The sequence below is a fragment of the Natrix helvetica genome (genome assembly GCF_964273705.1).
Source record: "Natrix helvetica genome assembly, chromosome: 2".
Lineage (NCBI taxonomy): Eukaryota > Metazoa > Chordata > Lepidosauria > Squamata > Natricidae > Natrix > Natrix helvetica.
The window spans coordinates 34373346-34390008 of record NC_138552.1 but is presented as its reverse complement, the minus strand read 5'-3'; the positions used below and the strand labels follow the sequence as shown (position 1 = coordinate 34390008).

At 41.7% G+C, this 16663-nt stretch overlaps 1 protein-coding gene across 2 annotated transcripts in view; it reads right to left on the bottom strand.

The window, feature by feature from the left end:
- Positions 1–16663, bottom strand: part of LHFPL2 (LHFPL tetraspan subfamily member 2) — a 117735-nt gene that overhangs the window by 23637 nt on the left and 77435 nt on the right. Inside the window, exon 1 of one of the 2 annotated variants that reach the window (XM_081940402.1) lies at positions 1284–1304. The exons of the other annotated variant lie outside the window; for it this stretch is intronic. The gene's annotated coding sequence lies outside the window, so the exon portion shown is untranslated. Of the gene's footprint in view, positions 1–1283; positions 1305–16663 lie in introns of those variants that run through there. 2 annotated transcript variants of the gene reach the window in all.

Here is a 16663-nt window from a genome sequence, read left to right as displayed (position 1 = left end):
CAGTGATAGAACAAGAATATAAAAATATAGAATGGAAAAACAAGTGAAGGTTAAAAACAATCTATACTACAGGCTCTTAACCTCCAAATGAGAGAACAAGTTAAATTTTTACTGTTCTACAAAAAGTGTCAAACTATATTTAATTGAGTGATAATGTTATTAGATTAAGCTTTTTGTTATGGGGTGGTGGTTAATATGCCATACAAAAAGGTTATTAATGAAAGTAAAATAAATCCTCATTCACATGTTATTGATATTACTGGCAGCATCTAAATATATGAACAAGAAACATTGTACAGTCACTGCAATCGGTTGCGGAAAGCGCCCCCCCTCCCCCCCGAAAGAATGAAATATTTTGGGAAATATTAAAAAATGCCAAATATTATATTTCCCTAAATGAGAAATGGAGAAACATGTTTTTAGACAGAGAAAGTAGACTCAGTCTCCCTGCCCCCAAGCAGAAACTGAGGAGGCCACCTTTCAGATATGCAGATTTGGTAATCCATTGAAGACTGGATATTTTGATACAAAGGCTTAGAAGCAGCCCAGAGCAGTTCATGCCCCTTCATTGCACCACCCACAGAGCTGTCCAAACTTCCATCTGGGAACTCAGATAAACAATAAGCCAGAGGTTCACAAAATTAGCGCAGAAAAGCACCTCACAGACACCATTACCAAGCATTTTTCTAACCAATTCTAGATCCTTTGTCCACAAAACTGATGAACTACTAAGAGCTAGGGATGGCAGCGAATAAGCTCATTCACGACTGCTGTGTGATGATCATCACAGAGACCTGGTTTCATCCACTTGTATCGGATGCATCAGTGGAGCTAACTCTCCCATCTGGGTACGTCTGACCACATCTCTCTGCTACTGTGCCCAAAGTATATCCCCCCTTAGGAAAAGGATACGGCCAGTCTTGAAAACTGTCAAAATCTGGCCGGAGGGAGCACTCTGCCAGTTGCAGGACTGCTTTGAGACTACCGAGTGGAGTATATTTGAACATTTGGAGCTGCAAGAATTCACTGACACCGTACTCTCATACATTAAAACATGCACAGACAATGTAACAGTGAATAAGCGCATCAGAGTTTACAGTAATCGTAAACCCTGGATGTCAGCAGAGGTCAAATCCCTTCTGAGAGCGCGAAACTCCACCTTCAAGGCAGGAAACGAAGACAAATACAATGAAGCCAGGGCAAACTTGAGAAGAGGCATTAAGGCAGCTAAACAGAAATACAAACGAAAGGTATAAATGTATCTGGAAGAGTCAAGATCTCACCTGGAAAAACAACACGTCTCTGGTGATTGGAACGGCCCAATAGAGACTTCATTTCCTTAGAGTCCTGCGAAAAAATCAGGTGGAACAACGGCTGATGACCTTTGTCTATCGGTCCACCATAGAAAGTGGCCTCACATATTGCATTACAGTATGGTATGCTGATTTAACAGCTGCGGACAGGAAGGTACTACAGAGAGTGATCCATTCAGCACAAGAAACTATTGGTTGCCCTCTGACACCACTGGATGGCATCGCCAGATCTCACTGCTTTAGCAGAGTAAGAAAGATACTCAGAGATGATTCACACCTTGGTCAGTGTCTCTTTGCACTTCTACCATCGGGCAGAAGACATCAAAGTATAGCCAGCCGAACAAATAGGTGTAAAGATAGTTTCTATCCTTGGGCTGTCAGACTTTTCAATACAACCACAATCACTCCATGCACACGCTAGGTTTTTTTTTCTTTTTCTTTCTTTTTTCGTTTCTGCTATAATTTTGCACCAGTGAGGTTAAAACCAATTTCGTTGTATTTAAGTACAATGACAATAAAGATTATACTTATACTTATACCGAGGATTTGCATTTCCTCTTTCGCCTATATATGACCCCTACATAGCCCCTACATGTCCCCATATGAATTTCACAACAGCCAATAGAATATTAAAGGACACATTCTTGCACAGGAACAGGAAGCTCAAATATGAAGCCCAAAGAAAGTATAAAAACCACTCTCTCTCAACACCATTTTGTCAGCTGCCCAGAACCCACAATCATGTGGTTCTGCTTCATAAACCAGCTTTCCAATCAGCTTCCATGTTTCAAGTGTCTTTCTCCCAGCTTGGAACTGAACCAGAGGGATTTTTCTTTCAACACAGTGTAGGCTTCTTTTAGCAGAAATCTTTATCTACTATTTTATTTTCTCTTTTTTTGCCTCCTGCTTCTTACAGTTGTGCTGCTTCCTCTCTCACACGCCCTTTTTGCTTTCTTTTGATTACTTTGCTCCTTTATCTCTTTGCTCTTACTGCTTTTTCCTCTTAGTCCTGGCTTTGTCCGACTCATTACTATCTCAGTTCCTGTACACTTGAATGACTTTGGCCCAGAATGTGCTCTCCTGCTATTTTTTTTTCCTACTCTTGTTTTGTTCTTTTTCTCTTATCTTCAGTCCTGGATAACTAGCTAATGATAGGAGATAGGGATGCTTTTGAGCTTTTGAAACTAGTTGCATCCATTCCTGAAAGAGGCAGATCTTGTCACATTCACTTACACATTACATTCTGATTAGATTACAGCTGTGTGCCTTACTTTTCACTGCTGCCTTTGAAAAGATCTGGAAAATCAACTGATGTAAAATTAGTTGTATTCTGAATCTGTTCTCAGATCACATAATTTATGTTAATTTTACTGTGTCACATCCTGTTTTCATGACTAATTTAAAGTGTTATTTTCACCTCGTAAAACACTGAAAATGTTGGCACTAGTACATCTAAAGTAGGGCTGTCAAACTCACGACCCGCGGGCCGGATGCATCATGCGCTGGCCATGCCCATGCCCAGTTTAGCAAAGGGGGGAAAGTCTGTCTGTTTGTTTGTTTGTTTGATTGGATTTATATGCCGCCCTTCTCCCAAAGGACTCAGGGCGGTGTACAGCATTAAAAAACACATATTACAAAACTTAAAAGAAAATTGGAAACAATCCAAGAACAAACCAAATTAATATAACACTAACATTTTAAAAATTAGATAAAATTAACAGGCCAGGCCGGCTTGCTGGAAAAGCCAACTTTTTAGGGCGCGTCGGAAGGATCAGAGGTTGGGGATTATGCAAAGCTCCGGGGGCAGCTCATTCCAGAGGGAAGGCACTCCCACAGAGAAGGCTCTCCCCCTGGGGGTCGCTAGCCGACACTGTCTGGCCGACGGCACCCTGAAGAGGCCAACTCTGTGGGATCACACTGGACGGTGGAAGGCTACTGGTGGCAGTAGGTGGTCTTGCAGGTACCCTGGGCCTAAGCCATGGAGCGCTTTAAAGGTCACAATTAGTACCTTGAATCGCACCCGGAAAACAACCGGCAACCAGTGCAGGCTGCCTAAAAGGGGTGTGACATGGGAGCACCTAGGTACCCCCATGATAACCCGCGCAGCCACATTCTGGACTAGCTGAAGCCTCCGGGTGCTCTTCAAGGGCAGCCCCATGTAGAGAGCATTGCAGTAGGCCAGGCAAGAAAGGATGAGGGCATGAGTGACTGTGCATAGAGCATCCCGATCCAGGAAGGGGCACAACTGACGTACCAGGCAAACCTGGTAAAAGGCCCCCTTGGTCACGGCCGTCAGGTTTCTTCTAAACTAAGCCATGTGTCCAGGAGGACTCCCAGATTGCGGGCCCTCTCTGAGGGGGCTAAAATTTCTCCCCCTATCATCAAAGATGGAACAAGATGCACAAATCGGGATGACGGAAACCACAGCCACTCAGTCTTGAAAGGATTGAGCTTGAGCATGTTCCTCCCCATCCAGATCTGCACAGCCTCCAGGCATCGGGACATCACCTCGAGGGCATTGTTTTGGTGGTTTGGGGTAGAGATGAAAAGTTGGGTATCACCAGCATATTGATGATACCGTACCCCAAAACCACGGATGATCTCGCCCAGCGGTTTCATATATATGTTGAACAGGAGGGGTGAGAGAACCGACCCCTGGGGCACCCCACAAGTGCCACGCCTCGGGGTTGATCCCTGCCCTCCAGTCAACACAAACTGCGACCAATCCGACAGGTAGGAGGAGAACCACCGTAAAACGGTGCCCCCCCCACTCCCAAACCCTCGAGTCGTCGCAGTAGGATACCATGGTCAATGGTATCAAAAGCTGCCGAGAAGTCTAATAGGACTAGGACAAAGGAGCAGCCCCTGTCCCGGGCCCACCAGAGATCAGCGACCAATGCCGTCTCCGTGCTGTACCCGGGCCTGAAACCCGACTGAAATGGATCCAGGTAGACAGCTTCATCCAGGTACTGGGGAAGCTGACGTGCTACCACACTCTTAACAACCTTTGCCACAAAGCGAAGGTTGGAGACCGGACGATAGTTGGCTAAAGAAGCTGGGTCCTTGGAAGACTTCTTAAGGAGGGGCCTCACCACTGCCTCCTTCAAGGCGGTGGGAAAGAACCCCTCTCTCAATGAAGCGTTGGTAATCGCCTGAAGCCAGCCTGTGTCACCTCCCGGGAAGCCGAAACTAACCAAGAGGGACACGGGTCCAGCACACAAGTGGCAGCACTGAGTCTCCCCATAATCATGTCCATGCCCTCGGGGGTCACAGGGTCAAACTCATCCCAGATTGTCTCCACAAGATTCATCCCCGTTGACTCGCCCGAATCTACCCAGTCAGAGTCCAAGCCTGTCCGGATCTGAGCGATTTTATCCTGCAGATACTGAACAAATTCTTCAGCCCTACCCTGCAAGGGGTCTTTCCCAGTTCCTTGGTTAAGTAAGGAACGGGTCACCCTAAACAGGGCGTCTGGGCAGTTATCTGCAGACGCGATAAGAGCGGAAAAATGTTGCCGTTTTGCCACTTTTATCGCCACTAAGTAGGATTTAATATGAATTCTTACTAGTGTTCGATCAGATTCAGACCGGCTGGCTCTCCAACCACTCTCTAGGCTTCTTTTCCAGCGTTTCATCTCCCGGAGCTCCTCGGTAAACCAGGGAGCCACCCGGGATCGACACCAGGTCAGAGGCCGCAAAGGCACAACGCGATCCAAGGCCCCAGTGGCTGCCCTATCCCAGGCTTCCACTAGGGCTTCGGTCGAGTTGTGAGCAAGGGATTCAGGAAAAGTCCCAAGTTCCATCAGGAAACTTTCAGGGTCCATCAGATGCCTGGGGCGGAACCATCTAGTTAGTTCAGCCTCACTGTGGCGAGGGGTAGCAGTATGGAAGTCAAGCCTGATGAGGAAATGATCAGACCATGACAAGGGTTGAATAGAAATATCCCCTAAATCTAGATCATTCATCCACTGCCCAGAGACAAAAATCAGGTTGAGTGTGTGTTCCCTATTATGGGTGGGGTCTTGAATTAACTGAGTTAGGTCCATAGCCATCATGGAAGCCATGAACTCACGAGCTGACTCGGATGTCTCGCCAATGGAAGGCAGATTGAAATCCCCCAGGATCATAAGGCTGGGGAAATCAACCATCAATTCAGGTAACACATCTAGCAGCTCCGGCAGGGCCGATGAAACGTAGCAGGGAGACTGATACGTAACAAAAAGGCCCACCTGAACTCCAAGGCCCTATTTCACAAAAAGGGACTCACACCCGCCTATCTGAGGCACAGTGACCTTCTGAGGTCTGAGACTTCCCTAATAACCACCGCCACCCCCCTGTACCTGCCCTGGGCTCTCGGCTGGTGAAACGCCTGGAAGCCTGATGGGCATAGTTCACTAAGGAGAACACCCCCCTCATGGCCCAACCAGGTCTCCGTATGCACGCCAGGTCCGCTCTACCCTCTTGTATGAGGTCGTAAATGAGGAGATCCTTATGCACCACAGACCTGGTGTTAAGCGACAGCAGCCGGAGACCAGGGTCCTGTAATCCCGAGCACCCGGGGGTGGGAGAAGGGCGATGAGGGTCAGAACGCGCGATCGCTCTTAAACAGTGAACCCGCGTCCCCCAAACATAATTTGGCCCTCGCCCCCCACCATATCTGCCTCTCCCACAAACAGTAGAGATGGTAAACCCCCCAATGAAATGGCTTAATGTCTCCCCCGGAATCCCGACCCTTCCCAGCACTCCCGACCCGCACCCATTAGTTAGCTCTGGCCTGTGCCCTAGCAGACTCCCCCCAAGCCTGTGTGAGCCATCCGAATCAACCCCCCTGCCCCCCCCTTAAAATTTGATTTTAAAACCCCTGTAAAAAAACCCTAAGAAATCTCTTCTTCGCATGCCACCTCTCGGGATCCCAAGATCCGTCATTAAGGAAGCGTCTTGATAGGCAAGAAGGCCATCCCCGGAAAAGGGGGAGTTCCCGGAGGGAGTAAAGTTCTGTTGCAGTATAACATAGAGGAGAGTGTGGCATCAACCAAACGGGATGACATCATGGGGAGATGGAACGAGGAGATGACATGTCCAGGGGGGGGCAGCCAACAATGTTCAAGGGGGTAGCGGGAAGCTTTTGTCCATCATAGAAATGGTTGGTGTTAAGGACAGTATGTAAGAGTAACGGCCAGCTGTCAAAATCGCAGCAGATGATAGATTGCAAGGTGGTGAAGCGGCCAGTGATGGCAGTGGTGAGGACAGTGGCGGCAGCGGTGGCTGCCGCAACTTCAACGACTCCAACAGCCAAGCTCCGTCCACGTCAGCTGCGCTCATATCCGTCGCCAGGGCCGCACTCCATTGACCCAGTCCATAGTGTCACAGGAGGAGGGGCCAAATGGCCAAATGGCACAGTACGGTGGCCCAGGCAACGGCGGTGATACCGGAGGGGGCCACAACGAAAGACCCCCCCCACTCCAACTGCGCCCATGCCAACTACCAAAGCCATTTTCCACTGGCGTCACTATCCATGCCAGCTGCCTCAGCCACTCCCCGCTGATCCAATCTATCATGTTCATAAGCAAGATGGAGGGGATAACACCACGGCATGGGGAGCGGCAGCTGCAGAGATCCCAGGCCGGGTGTCCCGCTACCGCTACCACCGACCACTCCCACGCCGGCTGCAGAGACCCCAGGCCGGGCGTCCCACCGCAGCCGCTGACCACACCCATGCCGGCAGCTGCTGACGCTCTCCATTCTCCTTTCACCGCCAACCGCCCCATTTCACTCACGACGTTCTGGCTACAAGGCAGGACATCGCAGCTCAAGAGTATCCCCGAGGTCCCAGGAAGTTCTCATAGCTGGACCTGGAACCAACGATGGGATAGGGTACCCCCTGCAAGCCCCAAGAAGGACAATCATCTACCCGAAGCTCTCCTCAAACGCAACAGGACACCATCTTGGGCATGCGCAGAGACTTTTGTCCTGATACATTATGTGATGCCGCCGTGATATGAATTTCACAAGCCCTGATCTAAAGGATCATTTACACCAGTGGTTCCCAACCTTTTTTTAACCATGCCCCACCTAAGCGTCTCTAAAATCCTGATGCCCCCCGCCCACCGGTGACATATAATTTTTACTTTACTCAAAAAGTGAACTCTACTCATGCGGAGGAAACCTAAAAGGCCATTGACTTGGTTTAAACATGGTTCAAATTGCCCCCATTAAAAATCCAATTCTCCCCATTAAAAATCCAATTGCCCCCCTGTGGGGTGTGGGCCCCAAGTTGGGAACCACTGATTTACACCCATCTGAGTTTACATGCACATTTGCACTAGCAAGGAAATCTTTGCCATTTCTGGATGGGTAGCTCTATTTTGCAGCAAAATAAATAAATAAACTTGTTGCAATTTATAGCACATGGATCATTACCTCTATTTCACTACCTGCTTCATCAGCTACATGCCATATATGCAAGATTATCTGTGGGTCTAATGAACTATGAACACAGAAGTTTCTGTGGTAATAAATGTGGAATGGATGAGTACATGAATACCCACATTCTGTTGACTTTTTTACCCTGGGACATTCGGTTTTATCTTCCTGCTTTGCTTTATGGTAACTTATTAGTTAAATATTAGCTTGAAAGGCTCCCAGAACTAATCTGTGTGCTGGTTTAATACTGCTGATTCTGATGGATCCTTTCTGTTTTAAAACATCCTGGCTCTTTAGTGTGTGAGCAGTGGACTTTGTTCTTAGCTGGAATGTATGAGGCTTTAAGCTCAATGCCCATATTTAACCTTAATATTGTACATGTAAAGAAGTACTTCCTTTCTTTTCTTCTTTGTATTTATAATACATCCCAGCCCCAGAGAACTCTGTTAGGCTAATAACATAAAATTAAATCTCAGATAGGAGCAATATAAACAACAAAAGAGTAACCTATCACTAATACATCAGCAGTATCTGTGATGGATGTTTATGATCAGCGATTAAAGGTAATTGGAACCATGCTACTTTTAATTGTTTTCTAAAATTAAAACAATTTAATAAGGCTGGCTAGTTTTCTTACGGAAGGCCTGTTAGGATCATGGAGTGTTTGATCCACACTTTTTTATCCTGACATGGATGAATTTATTTGTTATATTTATTATGAAATGCATCTTTTCCCAAAGTAATGAAAACAGATTAATACCTCTGAATCTTTTTATCTATTATAATTGTTTATATTATTACAATATACCCTGAAAACAAAATTCGACTAGGATATTCAGTTTCTGAATGTTTATATTGACCAAATTTCATTTGTCCAAGTACATATATGCAATACTAATTTGTAATAAATATGAATATTTTACAACTGTTTTGCCTTTGCCAGTGAGAAATCTACAATAAAATGCAAATTGTAGCAAAGTAGATAAAGCTAAGAAAGTATGTGTAACTTCAAAGTTTCTAGCCTATAAAGTCTAGTTTTATTCTATTTTATTTATAAGAAAGTCAACTACAAAATTAATACAATACAATACAATACAATACAATACAATACAATACAATACAGTAGTAGAGTTGGAAGGGACCTTGGAGGCCTTCTAGTCCAACCCCCTGCCTAGGCAGGAAACCCTATACCGTTTCAGACAGATGGCTATCCAACATCTTCTTAAAGACTTCCAGTGTTGGGGCATTCACAACTTCTGGAGGCAAGCTGTTCCACTGATTAATTGTTCTAATTGTCAGGAAATTTCTCCTCAGTTCTAAGTTGCTTCTCTCCTTGATTAGTTTCCACCCATTGCTTCTTGTTCTACCCTCAGGTGCCTTAGAGAATAGTTTGACTCCCTCTTCTTTGTGGCAACCCCTGAGATATTGGAACACTGCTATCATGTCTCCCCTAGTCCTTCTTTCTATTAAACTAGACATACCCAGTTCCTGCAACTATTCTTCATATGTTTTAGCCTCCAGTCCCCTAATCATCTTTGTTGCTCTTCTCTGCACTCTTTCTAGAGTCTCCACATCTTTTCTACATCGTGGCGACCAAAACTGAATGCAGTATTCCAAGTGTGGCCTTATCAAGGCATTATAAAGTGGTATTAACACTTCACGTGATCTTGATTCTATCCCTCTGTTGATGCAGCCTAGAACTGTGTTGGCTTTTTTGGCAGCTGCTGCACACTGCTGGCTCATATTTAAATGGTTGTCCACTAGGACTCCAAGATCCCTCTCACAGTTACTACTATTGAGCACGGTACCACCTATACTGTACCTGTGCATTCCGTTTTTGTTGCCTAACTGTAGAACCTTACTCTTTTCACCATTGAATTTCATTTTATTAGATAGTGCCCAATGTTCAAGTTTGTTTTACTTGCTAATATTGTTTTACTTGCTAATTGTTTTACTTGCTAATATTAAATAATTTACTGAATAATATTTATTCTACAAGTTGCAAAATTCTGTTACTAAATAATGTTTTGGTAGCTCAGAGAAAAGATTTTGTGATTAAAATTATTTAAATAAATACTTGTAAAGTAGCAACTGCACCTATAAATCTTTGATTTAGGAGGTTCCTGTTGAGACTTGGAAGATTGAAATGAGACAACATCAAACATTAAAACTCGTGAGTCTCTTTCTTTAAAAAAAAAAGACACAAATCCATACCATTATTATATACTATTATATTCTACTATAATATTCTATTACAATAAGTCTTACCAAAACAAAAGCTGAAAGAGAGAGAGAGAGAGGAATGGCTGGACATCTAACTATTGAAGATTCAACAATCAATTTTAAAATATAAAACTTCCAACTTTTGAATGTTTTATTAACATTGTCTGGGAATTATTTATCAAGCAGATTCTCAGAGGAATCCAGGAAAAAGAAAAAGCAGGAAACCATTAAAACCAAAGTCAGGTTTTGGAAGAGAGAAAGCATAAATAAATAAGATGCACAGAAGAAAAAACAGCAAAAGTTTTTCCCCCTTTTCTTAGGGAGAAATGGAAAACCTGAAACTCATAAAGGGTGAAATCTTGAAAAATTCCTCATGAATAAATGTATTGTCTAGGAATAACAATCCCATAACGCTCCGCCACATGATGGCAGTGTTACTTCAACAGAAATCCATCCCATGAAGACACGCTATCCTGCACAGGACAGGTGGCAACTTTACTGTCAAAGGGCAACTTTAATGCAGGGGTGGTCAACTATGGCAATTTTACTTTCTATGCTGGATCAGGAATTCTGGGACTTGAAGTCCACAGGTCATAAAGTTGCCATAGGTTGCCCACCTCTGCTTCAATGTATCAGCTAATTCAGCACCATGTAGTGTCAAACTTTTGCTCTGGGTACCAGAAGCCCAATGAACTACTACAATATTACATTTTATGCTATTATGACATATATGCAAGATAATTATTTATTCATTGAATCAAAATTAATGGGAGTCTGTCAATACTAGAAAAATATTGCTAAAGAGGAAAATAGAACAGTAAACAAAACTGAACAAAATTATAATTGATTTGATAATTCGACCATTCAAAGTTTCACCGGCAGGAAATATGAAATAAAAAAGAATAAATAATTCTAGAATCTATGAAAAATTATGTTGCAGTTGGACTTAGGCCCAGAAAATGAGCATGGAATTGCAGAGATACTTCTCATAGTACTCACTAGCAGGAATGTACCTTATCTAAAAGAGGCCAAACTTCCATATTATTCTCATTCTCATTATCACCAGAGAATAATCACTAGAGGATAAGATGCTTTATTATGAGACATACAAGCAAAGAAAAAAATCCCACAGATTAGTTTTCTAACATTCTAACTTTCTGAGTGGAAACAATACCTAATTATTTAATGGATATACAGCAATTTGGGCTCCAAACTGAATATAGGTTGCATGGGTACCTTATTGCTTTCAAATGTTTTATTAAAAAGTTCTCCAATGTTACTCAATTGTTTGGCACATCAGGATCAAACCAACAGAACAGCGAGTGGGTGCCATACCATGTGCATGAATCATACAAGTGGCAAGATAATAGGGGCAGTCAGGCATAACACAGGTTATGTAGACAGTAAACACAGGGTCAATCAAAATGTACTCAAATGTCTATATACCAATGCACAGAGTATGAGGAACAAACAGGGCGAATTAGAAATTCAAGTAAAAGCGGGCAGATACGATATTGTTGCCATTACAGAAACTTGGTGGGATGAAACCGACAAATGGAACATACAGCTAGAAGGATTTAAATTATTTAAAAGAAATAGACCAAATAAAAGAGGAGGTGGAGTTGCACTATATATAAGAAATAATTACCCCTCTACAGAAATAGAGCACAACAATGATGAGAACTATCTTGAATGCATTTGGGTCAATATTAAAGGTCGGGGGGGGAAATGACATTGCCATAGGTCTATACTACAGGCCACCCAACCAAGCAGAGGAAGTAGATGAACTTTTTGCTAGTCAGCTAACTAAGGTATGTAGGAAGCACACCACAATAGTAGTGGGGGATTTTAACTACCCTGACATCAACTGGGAAACAAACTCTGCACCAAGTGAAAAATCCAACAGGTTCCTAACAAACCTAGCATACAACTTTGTTTCTCAAAAAGTAGAGAAGGGAACAAGGGGATCAGCCATATTGGACTTAATTCTCACTAACAGAGAGCAAATGATAGAAGGTGTTGAAGCCATAGGAACCCTGGGGGCAAGTGACCATGCAATATTGGAATTCAACATTATGCAAACACAAGTAGTAGAACAAAGTGAAAGTGAGTCTTGGACTTTAAGAGAGCTAATTTCAATAAACCACCGCCCGGAGTCCCTTTTTGGGAGAGGGGGCGGTTTAGAAATGTGAATAAATAAATAAATAAATAAAAAACTTAGAGACTGCTTGGGAAAAATTCCATGGATGAGAATCCTCAAGGGGAAAACAACTCAAGAAACTTAGGAAAATTTGAAAAATGAGATTACAAAAGCCCAGTCTAGCACAATACCAATGAAGAAGAAAAATAACAGCTCCCAAAAGAAACCAGCATGGCTGCATAAAGAACTCTCTGACAAATTGAAAGACAAAAAAGATAAGTATAAAAAGGCTTGCCACAAAAGTAAAAAATAACAAAAAAAGCTTCTTCCAACATGTTAAAAACAAGAAAAGAGTTAAGGAAACAATTGGTCCATTGCTGGGAGAAAGTGGCAAGAAGGTGACAAGCAACAGGGAGAAAGCAGAACTATTTAACTCATGTTTTGCATCTGTCTTTATACAAAGGGATAAAACAGTCCAACCTATCAAAAACAGCACCACAAAAATCAGATTAGGAACACAAGTTGAAATAGGGAAGAAAATGATAAGTGAGCACCTGTCTACCCTAGACAAGTTCAAATCAACAGGACAGGATGGATTACACCCCAGGGTTCTGAAGGAACTGGCAGACGAGATCTCAGAACCACTGAACTATATCTTTCAGAGATCCTGGAGCATCAGGGAACTACCAGAGGACTGGAAAAGAGCTGATGTGGTTCCCATCTTCAAAAAAGGGAAAAAAACAGATCCAGGAAAACTACAGACCTATCAGCCTGACCTTAATACCAGGAAATTTTCTGGAAAAGATAATCAAGCAATGAATTAGCGAACACCTAGAAGCAAACAAAGTAATAGCCAAAAGCCAAAATGGGTTTGTCAAAAACTGATCATGCCAGACTAATCTTATTGCATTCTTTGACAAAGTGACAAAATTAGTGGACCAGAGAAATGCCGTCGATATAGTTTACTTGGACTTCAGTAAGGCATTTGATAAGGAAGACCATAATCTACTACTAGATAAAGTAGAAGAATGTGGGTTGGACAGCATTACCACCAGATGGATTCATAACTGGCTGACCAACCGCACTCAACGTATAGTCCTCAATGGAACTGCATCTACATGGAGGGAGGTATGCAGTGGAGTACCCCAAGGCTCTGTTTTGGGCCCAGTACTCTTCAACATCTTCATCAATGATTTGGAAGAGGGAATAAATGGGGAACTCATCAAATTTGCAGATGACACCAAGCTGGCAGGAATAGCCAACACTCCAGAAGATAGGCTAAAGATACAGAAAGATCTTGACAAACTTGAACATTGGGCACTGTCTAATAAAATGAAATTCAATGGTGAAAAGAGTAAGGTTCTACATTTAGGCAACACAAATGAAATGCACAGGTACAGAATAGGTGGTACCTTGCTCAACAGTAGTAACTGTGAAAGGAATCTTGGAGTCCTAGTGGACAACCATTTAAATATGAGCCAGCAGTGTGCAGCAACTGCCAAAAAAGCCAACACAGTTCTAGGCTGCATCAACAGAGGGATAGAATCAAGATCACATGAAGTGTTAATACCACTTTATAATGCCTTGGTAAGGCCACACTTGGAATACTGCATTCAATTTTGGTCGCCACAATGTAGAAAAGATGTGGAGACTGTAGAAAGAGTGCAGAGAAGAGCAACAAAGATGATTAGGGGACTGGAGACTAAAACATATGAAGAACGGTTGCAGGAACTGGGAATGTCTAGTTTAATAGAAAGAAGGACCAGGGGAGACATGATAGCAGTGTTCCAATATCTCAGGGGTTGCCACAAAGAAGAGGGAGTCAAACTATTTTCCAAGGCACCTGAGGGTAGAACAAGAAGCAATGGGTGGAAATTAATCAAGGAGATAAGCAACTTAGAACTGAGGAGAAACTTCCTGACAGTTAGAACAATTAATCAGTGGAACAGTTTGCCTCCAGAAGTTGTGAAAGTTCCACATTGGAAGTCTTTAAGAAGATGTTGGATAGCCATTTATCTGAAACGGTATAGGGTTTCCTGCCTAGGCAGGGGGTTGGACTAGAAGACCTCCAAGGTCCCTTCCAACACTGCTATTGTATCTTAAGCTTTGGTGTCCTGGGCTGCCTTGTCCCTTTTAACTCCTTTGTACACAAAGAAGAGTAATTTTTACTTTAGAATAAATTACAGTTCTTTAATTTGTTTGAATAATTTGTAAAGAAGACCTCAAAATTACTGTACATCTTTCCAAAGTTTTAAGTAGAGCAAAAATTCTATTCTCAATTTTAGCAAGGGCTAAAATTAAGTATGGAATATACTGAATAAATTTTAAAATAATAGTAACAAATAATAGTGGGAGTAATCACAAAGGAAACTGGATATAGCTAAGACACTTAAAGAAGAAGCTCTATTTTGCTGAAATAAAAATTAGATGTGTCATAACACAAAGGGCATAAAACCAAGTTGTTGGTATTAAATTTATTCTCTAATTCCCTAGGTCCCAGCATCATGTCTATATTAATAATAATCTTCAATAACATATCTGCCATGCATATCCTTAAAAGATGTATGTACAAAGCAAGTTTTTTAAAAAAATCCAATATATTTGGTAGCATGTTACACCAAAGTTCCATTTTAAATGCAGGTTTTCATTGAATCAGTCTGCACTGTATTTCTTTTAAAAATTGTTCAGAAAAATCTGTATTTAAAAACTATTTAATTTATTCTGTTTACAGATCCCTACTCACAAATATATAGAAACACAAGAGCAATTTTCATCTCTTCTGAGATTTATTTAAGCCAGGAAAAAGTCAAGCACTAAATGAGATTTATAGATATTATATGGCCCTTAACTCATAAATTTATAACATAGTGAAAGAACCAAAGTCTTCTGCAAATCAAACAAGGTCTGGAAAGAATTAGTTAAAAAAACTCTAGTTTACTTGTTTCTCTATAGGCTTAAGTCATAGTTACCCAAATCACACAACAACACTAGACATTGTAAGCACTATTCCCTATTGTAATTATTAAAAACTACCATGAACTTTTTCCTCTGAAATCATAATTTATTTTACAGATGTTTATGTTTTGTTTAGAGGAGGAAAGCCCATAGAGTTTTATTCCACATCAAATTTAAATGGCATTCAAAACTGCTACATATGTATTTAATTTCAGTTTTTAGAACAAAGTCTACATTCATATTACGTGGATGCAAACTATATCACAGAACAGATAAGTAATGGGGCCTCTATTGTGTAACAGCCATTAGAAGTCAGAATCAAAGCAAAGCTGATGGGAGTCAGGAGTCTTTTTCCCTCCTCAGTTTCACGGTAAGGAACCATAAGTATTTGCGTTTCAAACCTTATTTCTCTATGTAAAAACTCTAAATTAGATGAAGTAGAGCTTAATTACAAATACTACAAAATCCATACCTTAATCATTTTTCAAGTTATTTAGCAGATCAGTCAATGGAAAGGACAGTAGATTCTGTCTTTCCAAAATGCTACCCATTACCCCACTGCTTCGTATATTTTTTTCCTTCATTATCCAAAACCGCTTATTGGAAAGTCCTTTTTACCACTTCTCAGGAAGTTCTTATTAAAATGCCACCGTTGTGATTTGGGTAATGGATTTGTGTTGTTAACAAAAACAAAAAAAAAGACATTCTCTCAGCCCAAATGACTTCACAGGATTGTTGTTGGGGGGTAAAGGAAAAAGGTGTGTTGGATATGTTTACCAGCTTGAGTTATACATAAAAATTATAGAGGTGGGATATAAATAAATAAAACAAAAAACCCACTTTTTACTCAATTTTGAGTAATTTATTCAGTTTTGGGAACTACTACATATCTGCTGTCTTTCAAGAAATCCATTCACCAAGATCTTTCAAGCGACTATTTGAGGACTGAAACGTATACATTACTCTTAAAACATAATACTGAATTTAATAGCACTGTCTAAATTGGCTATTCTGATATAATTGTTTTGATTTATCTGATTGTATCACCTCTTCTCCTTAAGCAGACCTTCCTCCAAATCCTGTGTGTGTGTGTGTGTGTATCACACATGTGTGAACTTTTTTATTCTCAAGGACAGAGAATGAATGCCCAGCTCAAAATAGTCCACATCTCTTTAATTGCTAATTTGAACTTGAACCATTTCACTGTAAACCCATTTATTACAGAGTGATAAAAGATAAGTCTTGCTTATTTGGATTCCGTCCTTGTATCGTTATCTATTGATGCATCTAATGCAAGGTTTACTTATTATATTTATCCCAAGCTAAACATGCCTGGCTCCTTTAATCATCTCTGAATGGCTTGATTTCTAGAATCTGGAATGCACCTCCCCTGACTTCTATAGGTTCTTTTAAAAGCACTAGAAGTGATCTTATCAGTGAAGAGTAGAGGTAGTCCTTCACTTATGACCATAATTGAGCCCAAAATTTGTTTTGTTAAGTGAGGCATTTGTTATGTGAGTTTTGCCCCATTTTACGACCTTTCTTGCAGCAGTTCTTAAGCGAATCACCGGAGGTGTTAAGTTAGTAACCTGGTTGTTAAATGAATCTGG